A 25417-nucleotide genomic window follows, 5' to 3' on the forward strand; every position below is an offset into this window, starting at 1 on the left:
AACGGCGAGCAGCAAGTACATATCATAACGTAAACTGGCAGGTTAATACATATTTCGGATTCGGATTGGAGCAGGATCAATACAATGGTGGCTGGGAGAGAAATGAGGCGTAGAAAAAACGGTGGTTGAGGAAGTCAAACGTTCGAAGTTTACGAGTTCTCATTGTTCTTTGTGGTCTTTCGTTGGCGCTGTTGAGCACCGGCGGTGGAGCTACGAGTCCAGCTCTGGTCTAAGTTCTGTGTTGCAGGGCACGACCCTTTCCTCGCGTTTCTGGTCGGAAAAGGTCCTTTTCGCCCCGTGTCCTTTGAGGTGATTGTCAGAAAGTTCCGATGGAAGAAGAGCGTTCAAAACAGTCTATAGGGTAGGTCAGAGGAAAAAGAGGGGGATGGAGCAAGGCCAAATTAGGAACAAACTAGGGGAACGAGAGACTTCAAATAGGCGGGCGTGTGACGGAATTCAGAGAGCGGGGACTTGTCGACAGGCACTGGACGTCGAGCAGGGGCATCAGGTCGACCCTTTCTTTTCATGCTGTCGAAAACAGTGCCTCGTCCTGCAGCTCTTTTCAGTCGTGGTCTCGCCTTGGCCAATGTCGTAGGTGTCCCTTAGTCTGCAGTCGGGCCTCGTGCTCCCACATCCGGTCCTTCTCTCCTCCAACAGCAGTACCCTTAAACAAGTTTGAAAAGACAGTCTTTTAGAAAATTTTCGGATGACGATAATCAAAAAGTCTATTTCTCTCCCAGCTCCAGGCAAAGAATGAAAATGTCCGTCATTTTTAACGTTCACAACTGGCATATGAATGACCGGTGGCGGACCTGCTGGATTTACTATGACTTTCCTTCATAATCATTTATTACAGGCATGACAGTTCATCTGATGGTAACCCACCTTCGGGAGATAAATCTGGCAAAGGTATGCCGTTCTCTAGAGTTTCACATTTACAAAAGGGTACAGTGAGTCGTCAACATGGTACTACACAGGTATTTCGCTGAGAGACGAACATGGCTAAACATTTCCTTTCTATCGGTGCATCCTGTTTTTCAGCTACTGCGAGGTTCATTTTGACGATTTCTTTACCTTGGTCTAGTCTGTTAACCTTGTAAAACATCATTCTGGGTCCTACGTAACCTTTTACAGCCCGGTTACTTAACTAGGAAGGACAGGGGATTTATGGGAAACAACCAGGGACATAGACAGGGGAGGCAACGGGGGTGATCGTTTTTCTGGTTTGGGTATTACGACGATTCGGGGAGGGGAGGGTCGCGTATTCTGAGGTCCTTGTTTTATACTATAGGAGCCGTTGACATGTAGTTCCCTTATTTCGGGCCAGATTAGGGAACCTCTGTCGTCTTACCTGTCCTTTCCCTTACGGCCCAACCTGGGTTCATTGACTTCTAGCGGAAAAGGAGAGGTAATGACGCGGCCTCAGGGTGATTGCATTAAAGACAAATGTTTGTGCAAATACTGACGGTATTTGAAGCCAATTAGGTGGTGTGCTAGGGGTGGCAATCTGCCAATTTCGGGGCTAACCACTCGGAAGAGTGGTAGTGAAAAAATAGAGAGAGAGTGAGAGAGAGAGAGAGTGAGAGAGAGAGAGAGAGAGAGAGAGAGAAAGAGAGAGAGAGAGAGAGAGTGAGAGAGAAAGAGAGAAAGAGAGAGAGAGAGAGAGAGTGCAACGGCAGGCTAAATAGTACACGTGCAACGGAGAGGGCGGCAGTGCGTTCGAGAAAGGCTATTTAGTGCATTACACAGTAAAGGGTATTCACGAGTCCACGTTAGCTTGTAATCATGCAGTTTGAGCATTAGACAGGGTAGAGGGGACGTGCTTTGGGAAAAGGAAAGAAGAAAAAGGAGGTACCATTTTGTCGCACTTTCTCGCATTCTCGGTCCTTTGACCAGTTGGGTCAACGCCTCAGCCACACACACACACACATTCCCTCACAGTTTCGCATCATACGTAACGTGGGTTCATTCGTCCGGTCTGGTTTAAGGGTGATCACTTTTTATCAGGTTGTGCTAATTTTTCGGGTTTGTTCGATACGTGAGTAGTTTGCAGGCGTGCTTAGACACCACCCTGCGGCGCTAGTCCGTTTCGTGCACTTAGACATGGCAAGGTCTCAGATCTTCGCCACACCTTGGCTGTAATCTCTGATGTAACCTGCAGAGGGAGGAAAAAAGGGGAGGGGGTGGGGGAGACAGCATTCGCGCGCATACAAATACATGGATTCATAAGTCCTTTACTTACCTCTAACTCGTCTTTCCTCCTTGGGGCAGGGTCCCCGGGGATATGGTTTTCGGAGTCGAGGGGGGGTAGTGTGTTCATGTAGGGCGTGTGCGGGGAAACATAAAAAGGAAACCAGAGGTGCCTAGTGCGAGGTATCTAGTCAAAGGATATATCTCACTATCGGGATCCTTAAACCTCTTTCAACGCCGTGGCGTTCTAAAGTTCTTCGGTTCTTGGGTCCCTGCTACTTTGGAACGTTGTACTTTACAGTATTTACATTATTTCATTTCACCCTCCTTTTACATTCCCTCATTTACACCATTCGTTTTACCCATCCTTGGAAGTCACGGTCTTCCTCTACGCGAGAGTTCATGAGTCAGTCGCGTACTTTTAAGACGGAGTGTCGTGTTGTCGATCCGATCCGTCCTCCAGGGCTGGGCAACCATCTTCCTTTAACCTTAAAGAGAGAGCAGAGTAGGGTGCACAGAAAAAGAACTTTCCTACCCATCCCATATTGTTTTAAAATAAAGCATGCAATACCCGTCCATAGTTTCAAAGACTTTATTTTGCAAATTCATTTCAGCATATGGATTAGGAGGGTGTGGTCGTATTTGGTCGGTCGTGGCAATGGCTAAAGTGCGTACAGCGGGGGTGTCGTTTGCAACAGTAAAAACATCGGAAAGTTTCATTCATTCATTTGTGAGAGACTAAAACGTCTATTAATTGGCTGGGGGTTCGGGGGCATATATTTTCATAATTTAGAAACATAAGCATAACAGGTGTAATCAGATTTCCTATATACATACCGTACGCATGTATCGTAAATGAGGTTTACATCAGTTATAAAAATATAATACATTGTATATTCGTAATCAACGTTTGTAACGGGGATCTTTTCATACTGTTCGTCGAGTGAGCTCTCCTTGTCTTTTCTAGCCAAGTGTACAAAGGATCACAAAAATCTCAGAACATCAAGTTTATATTAGTGCGAAGGAACACCACGAGGTGTTCGTAAGTTCCGATTGATACCAGCGTCATTTTGGGCGGGGCCGGCACAGTCCGGAAGCAGCATCAGGGGGAAATGTTTCCATTACTGGCAGTTTGGACCAGAGTCCTTTTCGGCAGTTCTAGAATTCACGCTAACAGAAGGTGTGGCAATGTCATGTTTGTTTCGTTGGCGATCGAAGCAGCCGTCCCTTACCGGAAACCTGCAAAGGCCGAAGGCTCCGCCGGGGACCTTTGTATGATCTTCAAGGCTGCGGAGATGCTGCCGGAGATGGGGGCTCGTGCTCCATGGGACAAATGTTTGAGTTGTATGGCTGGCCGAAGTTACTCTAGTGGCCGGGGCCCGCCTTCCAGCGGATCCAGACGCCATTTTGAGGCCCTACAGGGGCCACCCTCGTCGAGTTTGCAAGAATGGAAGAGACCCTTCGGAGTGAAAGGAAGAGGTCCCTGTTTTGTGAGAGCGGGACGTTCCGCTGGGGTGCAGCTGTGATGCCCCCACCTGGGGGGGGCGAGGGAGACTCGTTCACATCGTCTCCTTCTCCCGGTGCACTCCATGCCGCTCCTTTTCATCGCCCTGCATGAAGGCCTCTCCACATCCGGTGTTCCCTAAGTGTCACCATTGTACGTTCGGTGCTGCGCAAATACTGGGGTGCCACCATTGTGTGTTCGGTGCTGCGCAAGTACTGGGGTGCCACCATGGTGTGTCCGGTGCTGTGGAAGTATGGGCACCATCGCCTGACTGGGGGTGTTCGGCGTCGGACTGGGGGCTGGGAAACCTCCTACCGGTGGAGGTGGGAGAGGCTCGTCCGCGTCGCCTCTCCCTCCCAGCCCAACTTGGACAAATTGTTGTGGAGGTACGTGCAGGACATCCCGCCGTCCAGGACTGCTGCGGCTGTGACAGAAGAGAAAAGGAAGAGATGCCTCGCTCTCCTCTTGACATGTGGCGGGACTACCTTAGTCTTTCCAGGCCCGTTGCGGCCGGCCAAGGAGACATGTGGCGGGACTACCTGCAAATGCCCAGGCTGCGGGCTCCTGCCTCTCCTCCGGCTCCCCCATACGTTAAGATTTCCTGACCAAGAGTTGGCGGCGGGGCTCGCCTTATATGGGTTGCCTTTGGTTGGGCGTAGCCGTAACCCTGCCCTATTTTGGAAGGTTCCAGAATGGGGGGGGGGGCGAATGTTCTGTTTGACTTTCATTTTCTACAGTTTATCGTTATTATTCCTTGTTTGTTGTGTTAAATTAAAAGTTCAAGTTTATTAATGTTCTACGGATTTTGTTTTATCATTTCTTTCTTTCCAGGTTGCTTTTATGCTAAGTTTCTGCTAACAGGGGTCGAGTAACACGGAAACACGTGTAGAGGGGTGACGCAGATTTGTACATTTACATACGCACGAACTCAGACGGGGGGCAGTACAAGTACGACATACAAAGACCCAAGACAAATATAAAAACAGTTATCGGTCATAATTATCTCTTTCCGTCTGTAAGTTTTTAAACGAGGCTGGGTTCCCGTCTTGACATTGCCCGACCTAGGAGAACTTGATCATGCCGCTGAGATTTTCCTGGCGAAATCTGTGCCATCGGGCATAATCAAACGTGGTGGTTCTGTCTGGCCTGTCTATGTAAGTCGGGTTCTTCTCTGTCTCGCGCCTTTTCTCGTACTGTCGGTCTGTCGTTCCTGTCGGTCCTCTGCTCCTACTCACGCTCAGTAGAGTCGGGCATTGGGCTTTCCAGTGTCCGACATACCTACAAAAAGCGCATTGGTCTGACCCTAAGTCTGGTCGTCCTTGGTATAGTGTTGGGGGGTAAGTTGTGGGTAGCGGTGTCCTGGGGTTGTCCTGTCGGTATATTTCCCTACTTGGTTTATCCTCGTCTTTTCTCTGTCGTTTCGTAGCCTCTCTGCGCCACATACCGAGACTGTCGAGCATAATTGGCGTCGTCTTATTATTTCGAAGGGCTATTTCTAACGTTTCTATTTTATCAAGGTCAAAGGATCCTGCCAGTGGCCACTGTTTATCTTGGCTATCTTCGGTATACCTATGCCATAATTTATTATAAGCTATGGTGACTAACCCATAGTTTATGAACATGTCCTTATTAGGGGTGCCTTCTAGTGGAGCCATATGGTCCACCTCTAACACCCGGTCCGGGCTAAACAGGCTATTTATCAATGGGGAGAAGACAGACATGACGGCTCGTAACGAGGGACTAAAAAGTCAGCACTGCCTATCTTATCACTAGGTGCAAAGACTAGACAGAATATTTCTATTCTACGTTGTTTGCAGGCAGTGAATACCTCATGGATCCCAAAAAAACCAATAGACCAACAAAATAACAATGGGGAGAATGAGTAGGATCGCAAAGATCTGCGTTACCTACCTTTTTCACTATCTGCAAAAAGGATGGTCTCTTCCCTGCTTGCAGACAGAGAATCTCCAGGAAACAATAGTTTGTGAACAACAGTTCAGTTTCAAGCAATTATTGAGTGGGGGAGAAAAAGAATAAGCACGGCTGCTACCCTACTTATCCTCCACTGCTTGCAAAGGGAGAGAGAGCCTGTTGCTTCTCCGTTTGCAGACAGTGAATCTCTAAATAAAAATAAACAAGGCAATACTAGTATTTTGAACAATCAAACGATCAAAACAAATTTCGCAATTAGTCGTGGCAACACGACCTTACCCGGACCATGTGGACAGTTTCTTGTCTTCCGAATCCAGCGCCCGATCGTCCTCTTTTTCTCGTATTTCTCACGGCACTCCTGATGGTTCCCAGTCAGGACCGTAGATCACTCGAGAGAGGTCTGTTCGGAACTAGTGAAGTTCGGATGATCGGCTGCCAGACGAGGGTCTATTGGGCAAGAGCTCTCCCGATCGTTGCAGTCGTTCACTCTGTCGTCGGGACCTCTCCCACTGGATCCACGAGTCGCTGATGGGCCCCACGTTGGGCGCCAATTGTAAAAACAGTTTCAATCGGGTCGGGGACAATCGATATTTGCCCGGCGGTATTGCCTCTGTGACCCTCTAGTCAGTTAAATCAATGAAGAGGCAGGCGCTGGAGACTGGAAGGCAGGAAACAAGGGTTTTTATTCTCTCCGGAGGAGAACACAACGAAACGGACAGAAGGTATCGTTCTGAGGTGCTCTAACTTACGTTTGAGGCCTGGCCCCTTATATACAGTGTTTTATGGTTTTTATTGCAGTTTACATATATGTGACAAAGCTTTGATATACGGAAAGACATACCCGGAATCCCCCTTTGGGGCCCGTTCCCACACACATTTACAGTTGAAATCCCCACCCTAATCACAACAGGTGATGAGCATCGCGCAGCTGGATAATCCGCCGAGTCACGGGATGTGGGGAGTGTGATTGGGTCTCATGGGGTGGGGGCTTTGATCAACCCGGGGATTTCTTTGATGGGGGAAGCTTTCTATTGTACGGGGAGGGGCAAGGGTGGTATCGGCAGAGCTGGGTGTCGGCTTGGGAACGGGGAGGACAAAACGGGCACACGGGGAAAAAGGGGGTTTGCATCTAAGGGCCGGAGATCATGAAAGGAAAGCAGGGAGGTGTCGCGCTGGGAACAGGATGAGGGCCGGGGGCAGAGCAGCGCCGAAGAGGGGTTTATGACTCAAGGCAGGTGCAAGCAGGGGGTGGTCAGCGTGCAGGCTTAGCGAAGGCAAAGGGCTATGTCAGGGGCTAGCGGCATGCAAAAGGGTTTGTTCTGATCGGGGCATCTTAAAATGGCGGGCGCGCACGACAAAAGTGTGTGGCATCAGGGGAAGAGGCAAGATGGCGCAGATAATGTTCACCAAAACGCACTAATTTTCCACAGTCCTGCAAGTTCGCCTGCATCAGAACCCACGCCAAATCCTCTTCCTCCAAACACAGCTCCGACTCTAACCACCTGAAATGCATCCTGCTGAACACCCGATCGGTCCACAAACACGCCACTGAACTCTGGGACCTACTCGACACTACATCGCCGGATGTCGCCTTCCTTACAGAAACCTGGATGAACGCCTCATCAGCGCCCGACATCGCCATAGCCATCCCAGACACCTACAAGATCATCCGAAAAGACCGCACCAACCAAACAGGAGGAGGCATCGCCATCGCCCATAAGAACACCATCCGAATCACGACCAGCTCCGACGATAACCTCGCGAACACCGAACACCTTCACTTCCAGATCCACACCGACCCCAGGACCACACTTAGAGGCACCCTCATCTACAGACCACCGGGAACCTGCACACAATTCAACGAAGACATCACTGACTTTATCAGCCCACATGCCCTCACCTCCGAGAACTACATTCTATTGGGTGACCTCAACTTCCACCTGGAAAAGAAAAACAACAGCAACACCACCACCCTCCTAGACAACCTGGCCAATCTCGGACTCAAACAACTTGTCGACACCCCAACCCGCTCGACCCTATCTTCACCTCCAGCAAACACATCGCCTTCGATCACACCACAGCTCTCCATTGGACGGACCACAGCTGCGTTCACTTCAGCTACAAAAAGAGCACGACCCACATCCCACCACAACCTATTCCTCGAAGAAACTGGAACAAAATCACCACCGACCAACTCTTCACATCGCTTAACCAAAACCCCCCGCCATATCATCGGACCCAAACCAAGCTGCCACTAAACTCACACAATGGATCACTCACAGCGCCAACAAACTAGCACCCTTGAAAAACCACCAGTTCAAACAAGGTAGCAAAAAGGCCCCCTGGTTCAACGATGACCTTAAGAAATCCAAGAAGTTATGTCGTACCCTCGAGAAAACCTGGAGAAAAAACCCAACCACTAACAACCTGACCACCTTCAAGGACGCCACCCGCAAACACCACCAATTGATCCGATCCACCAAGAAATCAGCTTTCAAGGATAGACTCGACAACAACGCTCAAAACAGCAAAGAACTATTCAATATCGTCAAAGAATTTACCAACCCCACCGCCGGCACCAACGACATCACTCCCTCCCAAGACCTTAGCGACTCTCTATCCTCTTTCTTCCACAACAAAATCGCCGACATTCATAACAGCTTTGAAAACCTGCCCGAAGAACAACCCACACCACCCACCTTCGAACGAAAACAGCACTCTCACAACCTTTGCACCTGGAACCCAATCACTACTGAAGACACCATCCGTCTGATGAACTCCATCCATTCAGGCTCACCAACTAACCCATGCCCCCACCACATCTTCAACAAAGCAGACTCCATCATCGCACCCCATCTCCGCGATGTCATCAACTGCTCCCTCAACTCCGCCACCTTCTCAGAAACCTGGAAACATGCCGAACTCAGCGCCCTTCTGAAGAAACCCACAGCGGACCCCTCTGAACTTAAGAACTACCGCCCCATCTCACTCCTCCCCTTCCCGGCCAAAGTCATCGAGAAAGCCGTCAACACTCAGCTCGCCACCTTCCTTGAATCCAACAATTCCCTCGACCCTTCACAGTCCGGCTTCCGAGCCAAACACAGCACCGAAACAGCCCTCATCGCAGCCACAGACGACATCCGAGCGCTACTGGACAACGGAGAAACAGTTGCCCTCATCCTACTCGACCTCTCCGCCGCCTTCGACACAGTATGTCATAGCACACTCATACAACGCCTCAACAACATCGGAATACAAGGTAAAGCTTTGGATTGGATCATCTCGTTCCTCACCGGAAGAACCCAGAGAGTCCGCCTCCCCCCTTTCAAATCGGAAGCCACTGAAGTCATCTGCGGCGTACCACAAGGATCCTCACTCAGCCCCACCCTCTTCAACGTATGAGTCCCCTCGCATCCATCGCACGCCAACACAACCTCAACATCATCTCCTACGCAGACGACACCCAGCTGATCCTCTCCCTCACCAAAGACCCAAACACCGCCAAAACCAATCTACACGAAGGAATGAAAGAAGTAGCCGAATGGATGAAGAACAGCCGTTTAAAACTTAACTCGGACAAAATGGAAGTCCTCATCTTAGGATCATCCCCTTCTGCCTGGGACGACTCATGGTGGCCACCGGCCCTGGGTACAGCACCCATTCCTACAGATCACGCACGTAACCTGGCCTTCATCCTAGACTCCTCCCTCTCGATGACCAGACAAGTCAACGCCGTGTCATCCTCATGCTTCAACATACTACGCATGCTCAAAAAAATCTTCCGATGGATCCCCGCCGAAACAAGAAAAACAGTCACCCACGCACTGGTCACCAGCCGACTGGACTATGGAAACACCCTATACGCCGGGACCACAGCCAAACTACAGAAAAAACTACAACGCATCCAAAACGCCTCAGCCAGACTCATACTGGACATTCCCCGTCATACTCACATCTCCAGTCACCTGAGGGATCTACACTGGCTCCCCGTCAACAAAAGAATAACGTTCCATCTCCTCACCCACGCACACAAGGCCCTCTACGACCTAGGACCCGAATGCCTCAACACACGACTATCCTTCTACACACCCACCCGCCAACTAAGATCCTCCAATCAAGCCCTCGCCGCAGTTCCGCGTATCCACAGATCCACCATGGGAGGAAGATCCTTTTCCTACTTAGCGGCCAAGACCTGGAATTCTCTCCCCACTCACCTCCGACTTACACAGAACCACCTCTCCTTCAGAAAGCAACTAAAAACCTGGTTATTCGATAAGTAATGCACCCTCCCTCCTTCAAGCGCCTTGAGACCCTCTGGGTGAGTAGTGCGCTATACAAATTCATGAACTTGAACTTGTAGCTAGGTCGCCTCCAGGTGTTCAGAAGGGGCCACTACAGAGTTCTGGAGTTAGGCTCAAGGCATTGAGAGTTATTTACACTGCCTGTCAGTGGGGCAAAAAGGTTTTCAGAATGCATAATCATACAATCCTTGGCTTCCCTGCAGACCACACAGAGAAATGGGTGCACATTTCAGCTGCATTTCTGCTTCAATGCAAATGCAAAATGTTGACCACGTGAAAGTAAAAGAAAATGCAGTGCTTACAGGTGGCTGGGCGTGTGTTTCGGGATGGTCATGTGGTGATGCGAGCAAATGTATACAGGAGAGACTGGAAAGAATATGGTGAAGAGGAAAGAGAGTAGGTTTAAGGTATGCAGATGGACAAGATGTGAAGGGAAAAAGGGTGTACGCATCTATCAGAGTGAACATAATGGGAGTGTTGGAGACACCCCGAATGAAAACCACAACCCTTTCCACAGAACTCAGTAATGTTTAATTGGCAGTCTCAATCTCAAGATTCTCAATCTCAAGATTTTCAATATTATTTATAAAAAAGCAATTGTTGTTTTTCATTTATCTTAAATATCTCACATTTTCAATATGATTTATTTTTTTTTAAAAGCAATTGTTGTTATTCATTTATGTTAAATATCTCACAATCATCGAACAAGCCAATAGCCCTAGCTGGTTTTAAGTGCATGTCAGTAGTTGCGTTATATATCTAGATGTAATAAGAGAAAGCTCAGTAAGGCACCAGAATACCGGTTGGGTGCAATAATAGAAAGCTCAGAGAAGCACCAAAATACCGTTTGGGTGGCGCTCTATAGGAATATTAGTTGTGTTTTAAACCACGCCCTTTAATACATAGGTCTGGCCCCTTTAGAACACTCCACACACAATTTTCATCCCACGTAAAGCCCTGCCTGTGCCTTAATTCTATTTGGGTCCCCAAATCAAATCTAAAGCATGCTACTTTCTCTAAAGCACGTGGCCTACAGTAAACACTCGATGATCAATTCAAAAACTATACATCCTAGTGCGAATATTGACTAGCACGACAGTAAAATACACACCACTTCTCTACTTATCTGCGGCATTCCACCCTGCCCTTCCAGTTCTGGAGGAGCGAAGTTGTCCTGCTGTGCTATCATTAACCTACCACCGCTGACCCCTACCTTGAGCTGATCAGAGATAGAATACTCCCGTTTCCTAGTAGGTGTGCGGAACAGTGAGGGAGATGCCCAAATGCGGCAAGTGCCTCCGCCTGAGTTCGGGATAAGAATAATGTAACATATGTACTGATGAGAATGTTACTGCATATGAAGTGCAATGCTGCCCATATGAGGGGCATGTGATTACGGTCCACGTGCAGATTGAGAGACCTTATACTGATGCCCACGTGCAGGGTTACAGCCTCCTGTGTGCTAGAACTGGTGGCAGTCTATCATGATACGATGGTGAGAGTCATGTTACGCTCTCACACTAAGAAGACACAGTGCTGCCCATTTCATGGGTGGAAACCCTGTTGCTGCAACTTGTCCGCTGTTTTTTAAAACAGTGAGGGTAGTGTCATAAGTCTTGCACTTTAACTAGGCTTGAATACGTACCAAAATACCTAATTCACCTGTGTAGTGTTCATGTTAACTTCGGGGGGTGTTACTACGGTGCAGGGTGCCATACCCATGAGGGTGCCAGTCACTCCCCTAATGAACTTCCAGCAGTGTCCTCTCTTGCCCTCAACTACGACACACTCCCCACCTCTGGGTCCAATCCCCTCTAAGGTTCCTCCTCTTCTTCTGCCCCTTCCCAAAATCCCACTGCCAGTCCCCAGGATTTCTTACCTACGGTCCCGGCAGCAAAGTCTCTCAAATCAGAAGCTCTTTCCACTGTGCACACAAAACAAGATGGCAGCTGGGAAGCCACGCACGTTCACGTGACCCGCAGACGCAGGGCACGTCGTTTGACGCACGCACGGGAGAGAGACCCAGTACCTGGTGGTTGTAGCAGACAAGCGTCATGGAAAGAAGAGAGCGAATAGAAGAGGGAAGCGTCATCGTTCAAGAGCTCCATAGACACAGAAGACATACACGGTCAGAGTGCTGTACGGATGCGGGAACTATTCTGAACATACAACATTCAAGCACAGGGAGAAAGTGCGAATATTTTGTATGAAAGATACCAGGCTACAGTACAGATCCAGGAGTTTAGAAATGACCGTGGTCACCAGGTTTTCACAGCTCTTAAATGTTCAATACCACCTATAGGCACGGAAGGACTTACAAATCGGCTTGTAGGACGATGGCAAGCAGTGGCAAAGCTAATAGTTTCGACTTACATTTTCATCCCGGAGAAAAACAACAAGTCAGGTCCCGGGCCGCGCTGTGATTGGCTGACGTCACGGGGGTGTCCCGGGCCGGCAGCCAATCACAGCGCGGCCCGGGAATGACGTCACGGGGGTGTCCCGGGCCAGCAGCCAATCGCAGCGCGGCCCGGGACAAAGGGGCGGGGCTTAAAAAAAGCACCAGAAACGCCCCCGAATCGCGTTTTCAAGAGAAAGCGCGATTGACCGCCTCTGTCTCCCAATGGCTAGTCTCCATTTATGGAGCTAACCAATTGGAAACAGAGGCGGTCCGAACATCACTACTGAAAACAAAAGATTTCGATCTGGGAGGGGCTTTGCCCCTCGCCAGGTCGAAACCTAAAAATTACAAATGTACAAGTTGTAAAGTCACACAAGGAAGAGATACGAATGGATATACTCTAAGAGTCACATAGGAATGGTAGAGAGTACAAAGGTCTACTGCATATACTAGTGATTAGAGTTATCTCTATATACTTAGGGAAGGGATACAAATGGATATATTCTAAGAGTCACATAGGAATGGTAGAGCGTACAAAGGTCTACTGCATATACTAGTGATTAGAGTTATCTCTATATACATAGGGAAGGGATACGAATGGATATACTCTAAGAGTCACATAGGAATGGTAGAGAGTACAAAGTTCTACCGCATATACTAGTGATTAGAGTTATCTCTATATACACAGGGAGGGGATACGAATGGATTTACTCTAAGAGTCACATAAGAATGGTAGAGAGTACAAAGGTCTACTGCATATACTAGTGATTAGAGTTATCTATATATACATAGGGAAGGGCTACGAATGGATATACTCTAAGAGTCACATAGGAATGGTGGAGAGTACAAAGGTCTACTGCATATACTGGTGATTAGAGTTGTCTCTTTATACATAGGGAAGGGATACGAATGGATATACTCTAAGAGTCACATAGGAATGGCAGAGAGGACAAAGGTCTACCGCATATACTAGTGATTAGAGTTATCTCTATATACATAGGGAAGGGCTACGAATGGATATACTCTAAGAGTCACATAGGAATGGTAGAGAGTACAAAGGTCTGCTGCATATACTAGTGATTAGAGTTATCTCTATATACATAGGGAAGGGATACAAATGGATATGCTCTAAGAGTCACACAGGAATGGCAGAGAGTACAAAGGTCTACTGCATATACTAGTGATTAGAGTTTTTTTTTTTAAACTTGTTTTTATTGGCATTTCGTTATCTGAACAGTACAGACCATGTAAGTAATCACATAAGCTAGAAAACGTAGGACAAGATTTAAGGAGAAAGAAAAAAGCACAAGCATGTGAGTCACCATCATGGGGATCATTGGATTGGGTCTGCAGCGTCCGTACAGCGGTGTTGCCAAGTAACGGGGGGACAGAACTCGGGGAGGGAGCATCTGGGCGTTTGCACGGGCATATCAAGAAGAGATGGGGGTCGGGTGTCAGATGGGTCAATGACTTGCGTTTACAGTGTGCAGGGCTGCCACAGGGCAGGAGTGTTATGTCAGATTGGGCATCGGGCCAATCGCCCCGGGAGCTAGGTAGTAGTGTGGGACTGTGAATCGCCAAAGTACGGTACTAGTCGTTGGTCAGGGGCTGCAGGCTCGCGGGGGCGGGGGGATCGGTCGGGGTGGGTGCAGTTGCAGGCGTGGCCGGGTCATCATGGCGCGTCAGCTGTCAGAAATGATGCAGTAGCATGGCCCATTCCATAGAGATGGGGTGTTTACGGGTGCCTTTAGCCTCCTCCTCCCGCAGGGCGTCTTCTTCCGCCGCTGCCCCTTTATAGACTGCCCCTGTCCATGTTGCTATAGGGGGGCCCTCTAATGATCGCCAGTGCATAGCTATACATCTTTTCGCTAGCAGTAACACTAGGGATACAAAACGTTAGGTCTTTCAGTGTGTTGTGTACCGTCCGCCAAAGGAAGTGGAGGTCCGGGCAGCTCCAGAACATGTGACGGAAATCTGCATCTGGGGAGCGGCATCTGGGGCAGAGGAATTGTGTAGTGGGGTAAAATGTCTGCAGCCGCGCCGGCGTCAGATACTCCCTGTGTAATATGTAATATTGGATGTTTTTAAAACGGGCGTTCCTAGACGTACGTTTTGAGGCTTCAAGCGCCTTGATCCATTCCGAGTCGTGTAGTGGGCGCCCGATGTCCTCTTCCCATGTGGTGCGTAGGGACACTAGGGGAGCATTCGAGAGTTCTCGTATCGCCTTATATAACCAGGTGACCAAATGGCGTCCTACACCCATGTGCAGGATTGCGTGTATAACTGGATGTGTGTCTGGTTCTCCGGCCTGGAGGTTATGGTAAGGACGGAAACATTCGAGGAGCTGGCGATATCGGAGGAATTGATCGGGGGGAGACCGAATTCGGCAATAAGTCGATCGAACGATTTAATCCGACCCTCCTCAAAGAGCGACTCCATGTCCGTAATACCACACCGTGTCCACTCAACTAGCATGGGGGCTGGGAAGTATGAATCCGACCTGGGCCAGCCGACCAACGGGAGCAACGGGGAGTATGGGGTTGTCCCGGGGGACATCCGGTGGACCCGGAGCATACATTGACGCGCCACCGTGACCTGTAGAGGATATGTGCGCCGCGGTTTAGTGCCCGGGAGAAGAAGACGGGTGAGCTCCGGCGTCGTAATCCTACCTGTTGAGGTATTGGCCTCTTGTGTATGCCGGTCCGCCGTCCAGTACGACAGCCATTAGAGCTGGGCCGCCAGAAAGTAGGACTCAAAGGAGGGGGCTCCGAGGCCTCCCTGGGTGGTGGGAAGCTGAACGGTTTTCAAGGCTACCCTGTGCCGGCCCGATCCCCAGATTAGGGCACCTAGGAGGAAATTGAGGTCCTGGAAGAAGGACCTGGGTGGGACCACCGGCAAGTTGGTAAAATGATATAGGAGCCGGGGAAGCATTATCATTTTAGCTAGGGCAATTCGTCCTATCGGGGCCAGTGGGAGTCTGGTCCAGAAGGCACGAGTTTGTCGGCATCCGAGATCGTGGGTAGTGGCAGCGGAACTAGGAAATGGGTGACAGACGACGGAGAAAGCGAGTTCGGGGCGCCGTACACTACGGTGTAGTAGCGTTGGAACGCCAGAAGGATCTCCGCCTGGGAGCGCACGAGCTCACCCTCCGGGGTGACGATGTCCGTGATCGGTCTGGTTTCGGTGTCCTGTCGCGCCAGCCATGCGAGCATCGCACCCGTTTTGTCCCTGTCTCTATGGACTCTGGAGGCATACGCCCTGAAATTATATTTCCGGAGATCAGCACAGGCAGCCTGGTAGGCTGACTTTGCTTCAGCTGTGAGCGCAGCGTGCTCCTCAGAGGGATCAGCTTGTTTAGTGAGTGTAGCTAGGCGCTGTTCCGTGGTTGTAAGTGCCTGTTCCAACGTGCGCCGGACCCCTGTGATTTCTTTAATGCATTCCCCCCGTGCCACCACCTTGAACGCATCCCACTCTATCAAAATCGAAGAGGCCGTGTTCGTGTTGTGTGTGAAGTAGTCCTGTATGCTGCGTGTGTGCGAGTCTCGGAACACCTGATCAGTCAGACATTCCCTAGGTAGTCACCAGGCTGGGACAGGTGGGTGTGGGGGGCGCCAGGTGAGCCGCAGTATGTGAGCGTCATGATCTGAGATGACCCGTCCTAGGTAGTCTGCTGAGACGATCGTAGGGAGGATCTGCGCTGAGCATAGAAACCTGTCAAGGCGGACCCGGAGGTTGTGAGGGATAGAGTGGAACGAATAAAGGCGGGCATGAGGATGTATGTGTCGCCAAGCATCGGTGAGCGCCCAGTGCGTGGTCCAAGCTCGGAACAACTCTGATTGTCGGGGAGCTGGGGAGCGTGGAGGGGGAGGGTGCGATCGGTCCAGGGAAGGGTCAAGCGCGCAGTTGTAATCGCCTCCCGAGACCCAGGGAATAGCAGTGAATTGGGCCAAGACCACCGTAAGGTGATCCCAGAACTTGTCTTGCTCAGTGTTAGGGGCGTATATGCTGCCTAGGAGGATCCCCTGACCGTCTAAAAGCCCCTCCAGTGGAGCGTACCTGCCCTCCCTGTCCACCACCGGCTTAAGCTCCCGGAAGGGGGTGCCTGGCCTAACCCAGATTAAGGCGCCGCGCGCAAAAGCTGAATATGTCGTGGCACAGAACGTCCCGCGCCATTTAGCCTGCAGCCTGCCCAATTCGGTGCCATTAATGTGTGTCTCCTGTAGGAGAGCAATTCCAGCCGTCATGCGCTTGATGTATGAGTAAACAGAATAGCGCTTACTAGGCGTGTGAAGGCCCCGTACATTGAGTGTGAGGACATTAACGTCCGATCGTGGAACTGCCATCAATCAGAGGTCGTGTAAACAACTGAGAACACCCAGGAGGCCCGGGGGAATGTGAATTCGCATATCGTGTGCATGCCCATGCGCGCCTTGCTGCGGAGGGGAAGGGACAGGAACTGACAGGAGAGAAAACTGTTGTAACAGGGGGCGGGAAACAGTCCCAATGCAGGGGATACATCACCGGGGGCGGTATATCCAAACTAGTGTCCCACTAGGGGAAGAATACAACAAGTAACTGCGGGGGTGGCAGCGCGTGTGTATGCGAGGCTGGGAGCTGATCGGGCTTTTGTAGGAGTGACGTATGTCGCGCGTGAGCCTACATAGGAAGAGCGCTTAAGTAGATTCAGAGCACATTCGGTAAGTAAGGTGTTCATAAAGAGGATACAATCCAGTCATATATTACTCAGAGGTGCTAGGTCGTCCATCCAGGATAGCGTCCATCGTTTGCGTGATGACCAGGGGGAAGAGGTCTGACCTATTCCAGACATCGTGCCATCACTGTTACGGTCTCTCTCCGGAGTGAAGAGGTGTGGTTGGCGTTCCAGGTCCGGTGCCAGGGGCGACGAGTGCAGTTCAACCACCGCTCTCAGGGCATCTCGTCGCTCTCGCATGATCTGCGTTAAATCAGGCGATCTCGAGGGGGAGGATCCTTGGCTCTTGGAGGGGCTCGCTGGGGGGCGCTTCAGACCTCGTCTCCTGGATCTCCGCGAGGGACTGTTCTGATCTCGTTGGACTCCCGCCTTGGGTAGTAATGGGCAGTGGAGCTCAGCCCAATCTCGCGCCTCCTCGGCTGTGTCGAAGAAGATGGCCCTACCCTTGTGGAAGACCTTGAGGCGGGCTGGGAACAGCAAGGAGTACTGGACATCGTTTGCACGGAGGCGCCGTTTGACCTCGAGAAATGTGGACCTCTGCTGCTGAACCCCTCGAGCATAATCCGGGAACACCATTACATGCTGGTCCTCCACCTGCAAGGGGCCCGCTGCCCGGGCCGCGCGGAGCACCGCGTCACGGTCACGGAAATGTAGGAACTTGGCTAACATGGGTCTAGGAGGGAAGCCTGATCTTGGCTCCCGGGCGGGGACCCTGTGAGCTCGTTCAATGGAGAAGAACGCCGAGCGTTCCGCTTCGGGGGTGAAAGACCTGGTCCAGGACTCCATGTAGTTCAAGGGGTCTGAGTTCTCAATTCCCTCCAGAAGGCCCAGGACGCAGATGTTACATCGTCTCGACCGCCCCTCCAAATCGACTGTGCACTCTTCAAGGGTCGCCACGCGACGCAGGACCTCTTGTAGATCTGTCCTCTGCGCCTTCACGGCGGGTTGTAGGTCGGTCAAAATCTTCTCCCCTGCCGTCACTCTGTCCGCCAGTTTGCGGTGATCGTCGCGGACCAAGCTGATGTCCGTCGAGAGGGTGCCCAAACGTTCCTCCATTGATAGTCGGGACATCTCTATGGCAGCTAGCACCTGGTCCAGCTTCGCCGATAATGTGGGGTCTGTTTGTGGCGCATGGGATTGCGACCAGGTCCGGGTGTGTGGCATATTCTCTGGGCCGTTTCAGGGACGGCGGTCGCCTGTGTGCCCCTAAGTTTCCCCATGCTGACAGCAGGTGGGGCGCTGTGAGTCAGTGAGGGCAGGGAGAGGCGGGACCTTCGAGGAGAGGTCCCTCGAGCAGACCCTCGTCAGGGGAGGATGCGTGGTCACAGCAGGTGCAGGGCGGCCAAGGGCTAGTCCACCAGGGCCTGGACTCCCGAGCGGTGAAGTGCTCGCACTTGAAGGGCGAAGCAGGGGCGTAGGCTGCGGGGTCTCCCCACTGGCTGTCCTCATTGTGGGTGCCGGTAGTCCCGCCCTGGTGGTCCCCACAGCCGGGGGGGGCAAGTTTCTGGGCACCTCGGTGGGGCCAGGTGGCCGCAACAATCGTGTGGCTGGGAGAAAAAAGGGGGGGGCCAGTCCAGCCCCCTCAGGAGCAGGTAGCAGGAGCGTGTGGGTGGCGCGTGGCGATCAGGGGCTCTAGAAGAACAGCTGGGAGCTCCTCGGACATCATCCCTCTCAGACGAGCATGGGCGCCATGTTGAGGTCAGGCACCACCGGGGAACAGGTGTCAGATGGCAGCGGAGGGCGCCCCAGTCATGCAGGTAGTCCCTGCTCTGCGCCTACCTCCGGCGATGGGCGTAGCGATGTCGGCAGGCTCCGTGGACTGCCCGATGCGGCCACCGGGGACCGGAACGCAGCAGGGGTGAGCCCTGGGAGTGTCGGGACGGCTCCTGTAGCCGGGGGGGTGTCGCAGCGGCAGGGCACAGCAGCGCTCGATTCCCGCTGGTCTCTTTGCCTGATCTGGGCAATCTGCCGGTAGTCCCCTTAATGCTGTACGTAGGGGGTCTCGGGGAGAGCAGTGTCACCGGGCCGTGGGCGCCATCTTAGGTCTCGGCGTGCGACTCCGGTGGAAGCGTCCAAGGAGGAAATTCGCCCCTTCTAGCGTCGGCAGAAACACAGTGGCCGATGCTCCGGTGTGCAGGAGTGCTCCGGTCAGCGGATTTGTGTTGTGGGGCTCACGGCGATCCTCGGGTCTGGATAAGTGTCAGCCCGATCGCGGAGCCTCAGCAAAGCACGGCCGCCATCGTGGCTTGCTTAGCCACGCCCCCTAGTGATTAGAGTTATGTCTGTATACATAGGGAAGGCATACGAATGGATATACTCTAAGAGTCACATAGGAATGGTAGAGAGTACAAGGTCTACTGCATATACTAGTGATTAGAGTTATCTCTATATACATAGGGAAGGGATACGAATGGATATACTCTAAGAGTCACATAGGAATGGTAGAGAGTTAAAAGGTCTACAGCATATACTAGTGATTAGAGTTATCTCTATATACATAGGGAAGGGCTACGAATGGATATACTCTAAGAGTCACACAGGAATGGTAGAGAGTACAAAGGTCTACTGCATATACTAGTGATTAGAGTTATCTCTATATACATAGGGAAGGGACATGAATGGATATACTCTAAGAGTCACATAGGAATGGTAGAGTACAAAGGTATACTGCATATACCAGTGATTAGAGTTATCTCTATATACATAGGGCAGGGATATGACTGGATATACTCTAAGAGTCACATAGGAATGGTAGAGTACAAAGGTATACTGCATATACTAGTGATTAGAGTTATCTCTATATACATAGGGAAGGGATACAAATAGATATACTCTAAGAGTCACATAGGAATGGTAGAGAGTACAAGGTCTACTGCATATACTAGTGATTAGAGTTATCTCTATATACATAGGGAAGGGATATGAATGGATATACTCTAAGAGTCACATAGGAATGGTAGAGAGTTAAAAGGTCTACTGCATATACTAGTGATTAGAGTTATCTCTATATACATAGGGAAGGGATATGAATGGATATACTCTAAGAGTCACACAGGAATGGTAGAGAGTACAAAGGTCTACTGCATAAACTAGTGATTAGAGTTATCTCTATATACATAGGGAAGGGATACGAATGGATATACTCTAAGAGTCACATAGGAATGGTAGAGAGTACAAAGGTTTACTGCATTTACTAGTGATTAGAGTTATCGCTATATACATAGGGAAGGGATACGAATGGATATACTCTAAGAGTCACATAGGAATGGTAGAGAGTACAAAGGTTTACTGCATTTACTAGTGATTAGAGTTATCTCTATATACATAGGGAAGGGATACGAATGGATATACTCAGAGTCACATGGGAATGGTAGAGAGTACAAAGGTCTACTGCGTATACTAGTGATTAGAGTTATCTCTATATACATAGGGAAGGGCTACGAATGGATATACTCTAAGAGTCACACAGGAATGGTAGAGAGTACAAAGGTCTACTGCATATACTAGTGATTAGAGTTATCTCTATATACATAGGGAAGGGATACAAATAGATATACTCTAAGAGTCACATAGGAATGGTAGAGAGTTAAAAGGTCTGCTGCATATACCAGTGATTAGAGTTATCTCTATATACATAGGGAAGGGATATGAATGGATATACTCTAAGAGTCACATAGGAATGGTAGAGAGTACAAAGGTCTACTGCATATACCCATGATTAGAGTTATCTCTATATACATAGGGAAGGGATACGAATGGATATACTCTAAGAGTCACATAGGAATGGTAGAGAGTACAAAGGTCTACTGCATATACCAGTGATTAGAGTTATCTCTATATACATAGGGAAGGGCTACAAATGGATATACTCTAAGAGTCACATAGGAATGGTAGAGAGTACAAAGGTCTACTGCATATACTAGTGATTAGAGTTATCTTTATATACATTGGGAAGGGATACGAATGGATATACTCTAAGAGTCACATAGGAATGGTAGAGAGTACAAAGGTCTACTGCATATACTAGTGATTAGAGTTATCTCTATATACATAGGGAAGGGATACGAATGGATATACTCTAAGAGTCACATAGGAATGGTAGAGAGTACAAAGGTCTACTGCATATACTAGTGATTAGAGTTATCTCTATATACATAGGGAAGGGATACAGATGGACATACTCTAAGAGTCACATAGGAATGGTAGAGAGTACAAAGGTCCACTGCATATACCAGTGATTAGAGTTATCTTTATATACATAGGGAAGGGATACACATGGATATACTCTAAGAGTCACACAGGAATGGTAGAGAGTACAAAGGTCTACTGCATATACTAGTGATTAGAGTTATCTCTATATACATAGGGAAGGGATACGAATGGATATACTCTAAGGGTCACATAGGAATGGTAGAGAGTACAAAGGTCCACTGCATATACCAGTGATTAGAGTTATCTTTATATACATAGGGAAGGGATACACATGGATATACTCTAAGAGTCACACAGGAATGGTAGAGAGTACAAAGGTCTACTGCATATACTAGTGATTAGAGTTATCTCTATATACATAGGGAAGGGATACGAATGGATATACTCTAAGAGTCGCATAGGAATGGTAGAGAGTACAAAGGTCTACTGCATATACTAGTGATTAGAGTTATCTCTATAGACATAGGGAAGGGATACGAATGGATATACTCTAAGGGTCACATAGGAATGGTAGAGAGTACAAAGGTCCACTTCATATACAAGTGATTAGAGTTATCTTTATATACATAGGGAAGGGCTACGAATGGATATACTCAGAGTCACATGGGAATGGTAGAGAGTACAAAGGTCTACTGCATATACTAGTGATTAGAGTTATCTCTATATACATAGGGAAGGGATACGAATGGATATACTCTAAGAGTCACATAGGAATGGTAGAGAGTACAAAGGTCTACTTCATATACAAGTGATTAGAGTTATCTTTATATACATAGGGAAGGGCTACGAATGGATATACTCAGAGTCACATAGGAATGGTAGAGAGTACAAAGGTCTAATGCATATACTAGTGATTAGAGTTATCTATATATACATAGGGAAGGGCTACGAATGGATATACTCAGAGTCACATAGGAATGGTAGAGAGTACAAAGGTCTAATGCATATACTAGTGATTAGAGTTATCTTTATATACATAGGAAAGGATACGAATGGATATACTCTAAGAGTCACATAGGAATGGTAGAGAGTACATAGGTCTACTGCATTTACTAGTGATTAGAGTTATCTCTATATACATAGGGAAGGGATACAAACGGATATACTCTAAGAGTCACATGGGAATGGTAGAGAGTACAAAGGTCTACTGCATATACTAGTGATTAGAGTTATCTCTATATACATAGGGAAGGGATACAAATGGATATACTCTAAGAGTCACATAGGAATGGTAGAGAGTACAAAGGTCTACTTCATATACAAGTGATTAGAGTTATCTTTATATACATAGGGAAGGGCTACGAATGGATATACTCTAAGAGTCACACAGGAATGGTAGAGAGTACAAAGGTCTACGCATATACTAGTGATTAGAGTTATCTATATATACATAGGGAAGGGCTACGAATGGATATACTCAGAGTCACATAGGAATGGTAGAGAGTACAAAGGTCTAATGCATATACTAGTGATTAGAGTTATCTTTATATACATAGGGAAGGGATACGAATGGATATACTCTAAGAGTCACACAGGAATGGTAGAGAGTACAAAGGTCTACGCATATACTAGTGATTAGAGTTATCTATATATACATAGGGAAGGGATACAAATGGATATACTCTAAGAGTCACATAGGAATGGTAGAGAGTACAAAGGTCTACTTCATATACAAGTGATTAGAGTTATCTTTATATACATAGGGAAGGGCTACGAATGGATATACTCTAAGAGTCACACAGGAATGGTAGAGAGTACAAAGGTCTACGCATATACTAGTGATTAGAGTTATCTATATATACATAGGGAAGGGCTACGAATGGATATACTCAGAGTCACATAGGAATGGTAGAGAGTACAAAGGTCTAATGCATATACTAGTGATTAGAGTTATCTCTATATACATAGGGAAGGGATACGAATGAAAATACTCTAAGAGTCCCATAGGAATGGTAGAGAGTACAAAGGTCTAATGCATATACTAGTGATTAGAGTTATCTCTATATACATAGGGAAGGGATACGAATGGATATACTCTAAGAGTCACATAGGAATGGTAGAGAGTACAAAGGTCTAATGCATATACTAGTGATTAGAGTTATCTTTATATACATAGGGAAGGGCTACGAATGGATATACTCTAAGAGTCACACAGGAATGGTAGAGAGTACAAAGGTCTACGCATATACTAGTGATTAGAGTTATCTATATATACATAGGGAAGGGCTACGAATGGATATACTCTAAGAGTCACATAGGAATGGTAGAGAGTACAAGGTCTACTGCATATACTAGTGATTAGAGTTATCTTTATATACATAGGGAAGGGATACGACTGGATATACTGTAAGAGTCACATAGGAATGGTAGATAATATAAAGGTCTACTGCATATACTAGTGATTAGAGTTATCTTTATATACATAGGGAAGGGATACGAATGGATATACTCAGAGTCACATGGGAATGGTAGAGAGTACAAAGGTCTACTGCATATACTAGTGATTAGAGTTATCTCTATATACATAGGGAAGGGATACGAATGGATATACTCTAAGAGTCACATAGGAATGGTAGAGAGTACAAAGGTCTACTTCATATACAAGTGATTAGAGTTATCTTTATATACATAGGGAAGGGCTACGAATGGATATACTCTAAGAGTCACATAGGAATGGTAGAGAGTACAAAGGTCTAATGCATATACTAGTGATTAGAGTTATCTTTATATACATAGGAAAGGATACGAATGGATATACTCAGAGTCACATAGGAATGGTAGAGAGTACAAAGGTCTAATGCATATACTAGTGATTAGAGTTATCTATATATACATAGGGAAGGGCTACGAATGGATATACTCAGAGTCACATAGGAATGGTAGAGAGTACAAAGGTCTAATGCATATACTAGTGATTAGAGTTATCTTTATATACATAGGAAAGGATACGAATGGATATACTCTAAGAGTCACATAGGAATGGTAGAGAGTACATAGGTCTACTGCATTTACTAGTGATTAGAGTTATCTCTATATACATAGGGAAGGGATACAAACGGATATACTCTAAGAGTCACATGGGAATGGTAGAGAGTACAAAGGTCTACTGCATATACTAGTGATTAGAGTTATCTCTATATACATAGGGAAGGGATACAAATGGATATACTCTAAGAGTCACATAGGAATGGTAGAGAGTACAAAGGTCTACTTCATATACAAGTGATTAGAGTTATCTTTATATACATAGGGAAGGGCTACGAATGGATATACTCTAAGAGTCACACAGGAATGGTAGAGAGTACAAAGGTCTACGCATATACTAGTGATTTGAGTTATCTATATATACATAGGGAAGGGCTACGAATGGATATACTCAGAGTCACATAGGAATGGTAGAGAGTACAAAGGTCTAATGCATATACTAGTGATTAGAGTTATCTTTATATACATAGGGAAGGGATACGAATGGATATACTCTAAGAGTCACACAGGAATGGTAGAGAGTACAAAGGTCTACGCATATACTAGTGATTAGAGTTATCTATATATACATAGGGAAGGGATACAAATGGATATACTCTAAGAGTCACATAGGAATGGTAGAGAGTACAAAGGTCTACTTCATATACAAGTGATTAGAGTTATCTTTATATACATAGGGAAGGGCTACGAATGGATATACTCTAAGAGTCACACAGGAATGGTAGAGAGTACAAAGGTCTACGCATATACTAGTGATTAGAGTTATCTATATATACATAGGGAAGGGCTACGAATGGATATACTCAGAGTCACATAGGAATGGTAGAGAGTACAAAGGTCTAATGCATATACTAGTGATTAGAGTTATCTCTATATACATAGGGAAGGGATACGAATGGATATACTCTAAGAGTCACATAGGAATGGTAGAGAGTACAAAGGTCTACGCATATACTAGTGATTAGAGTTATCTATATATACATAGGGAAGGGCTACGAATGGATATACTCTAAGAGTCACATAGGAATGGTAGAGAGTACAAGGTCTACTGCATATACTAGTGATTAGAGTTATCTTTATATACATAGGGAAGGGCTACGAATGGATATACTCTAAGAGTCACACAGGAATGGTAGAGAGTACAAAGGTCTACGCATATACTAGTGATTAGAGTTATCTATATA

At 47.8% G+C, this 25417-nt stretch overlaps 1 protein-coding gene across 3 annotated transcripts in view; it reads right to left on the reverse strand.

Moving 5' to 3' along the window:
* LOC144772247 (uncharacterized) overlaps nt 1–25417 on the reverse strand; it is a 228007-nt gene that overhangs the window by 201822 nt on the left and 768 nt on the right. The window lies entirely within an intron of this gene.

This window comes from Lissotriton helveticus, chromosome 8 (genome assembly GCF_964261635.1).
Source record: "Lissotriton helveticus chromosome 8, aLisHel1.1, whole genome shotgun sequence".
In the NCBI taxonomy this organism is placed as follows: domain Eukaryota; kingdom Metazoa; phylum Chordata; class Amphibia; order Caudata; family Salamandridae; genus Lissotriton; species Lissotriton helveticus.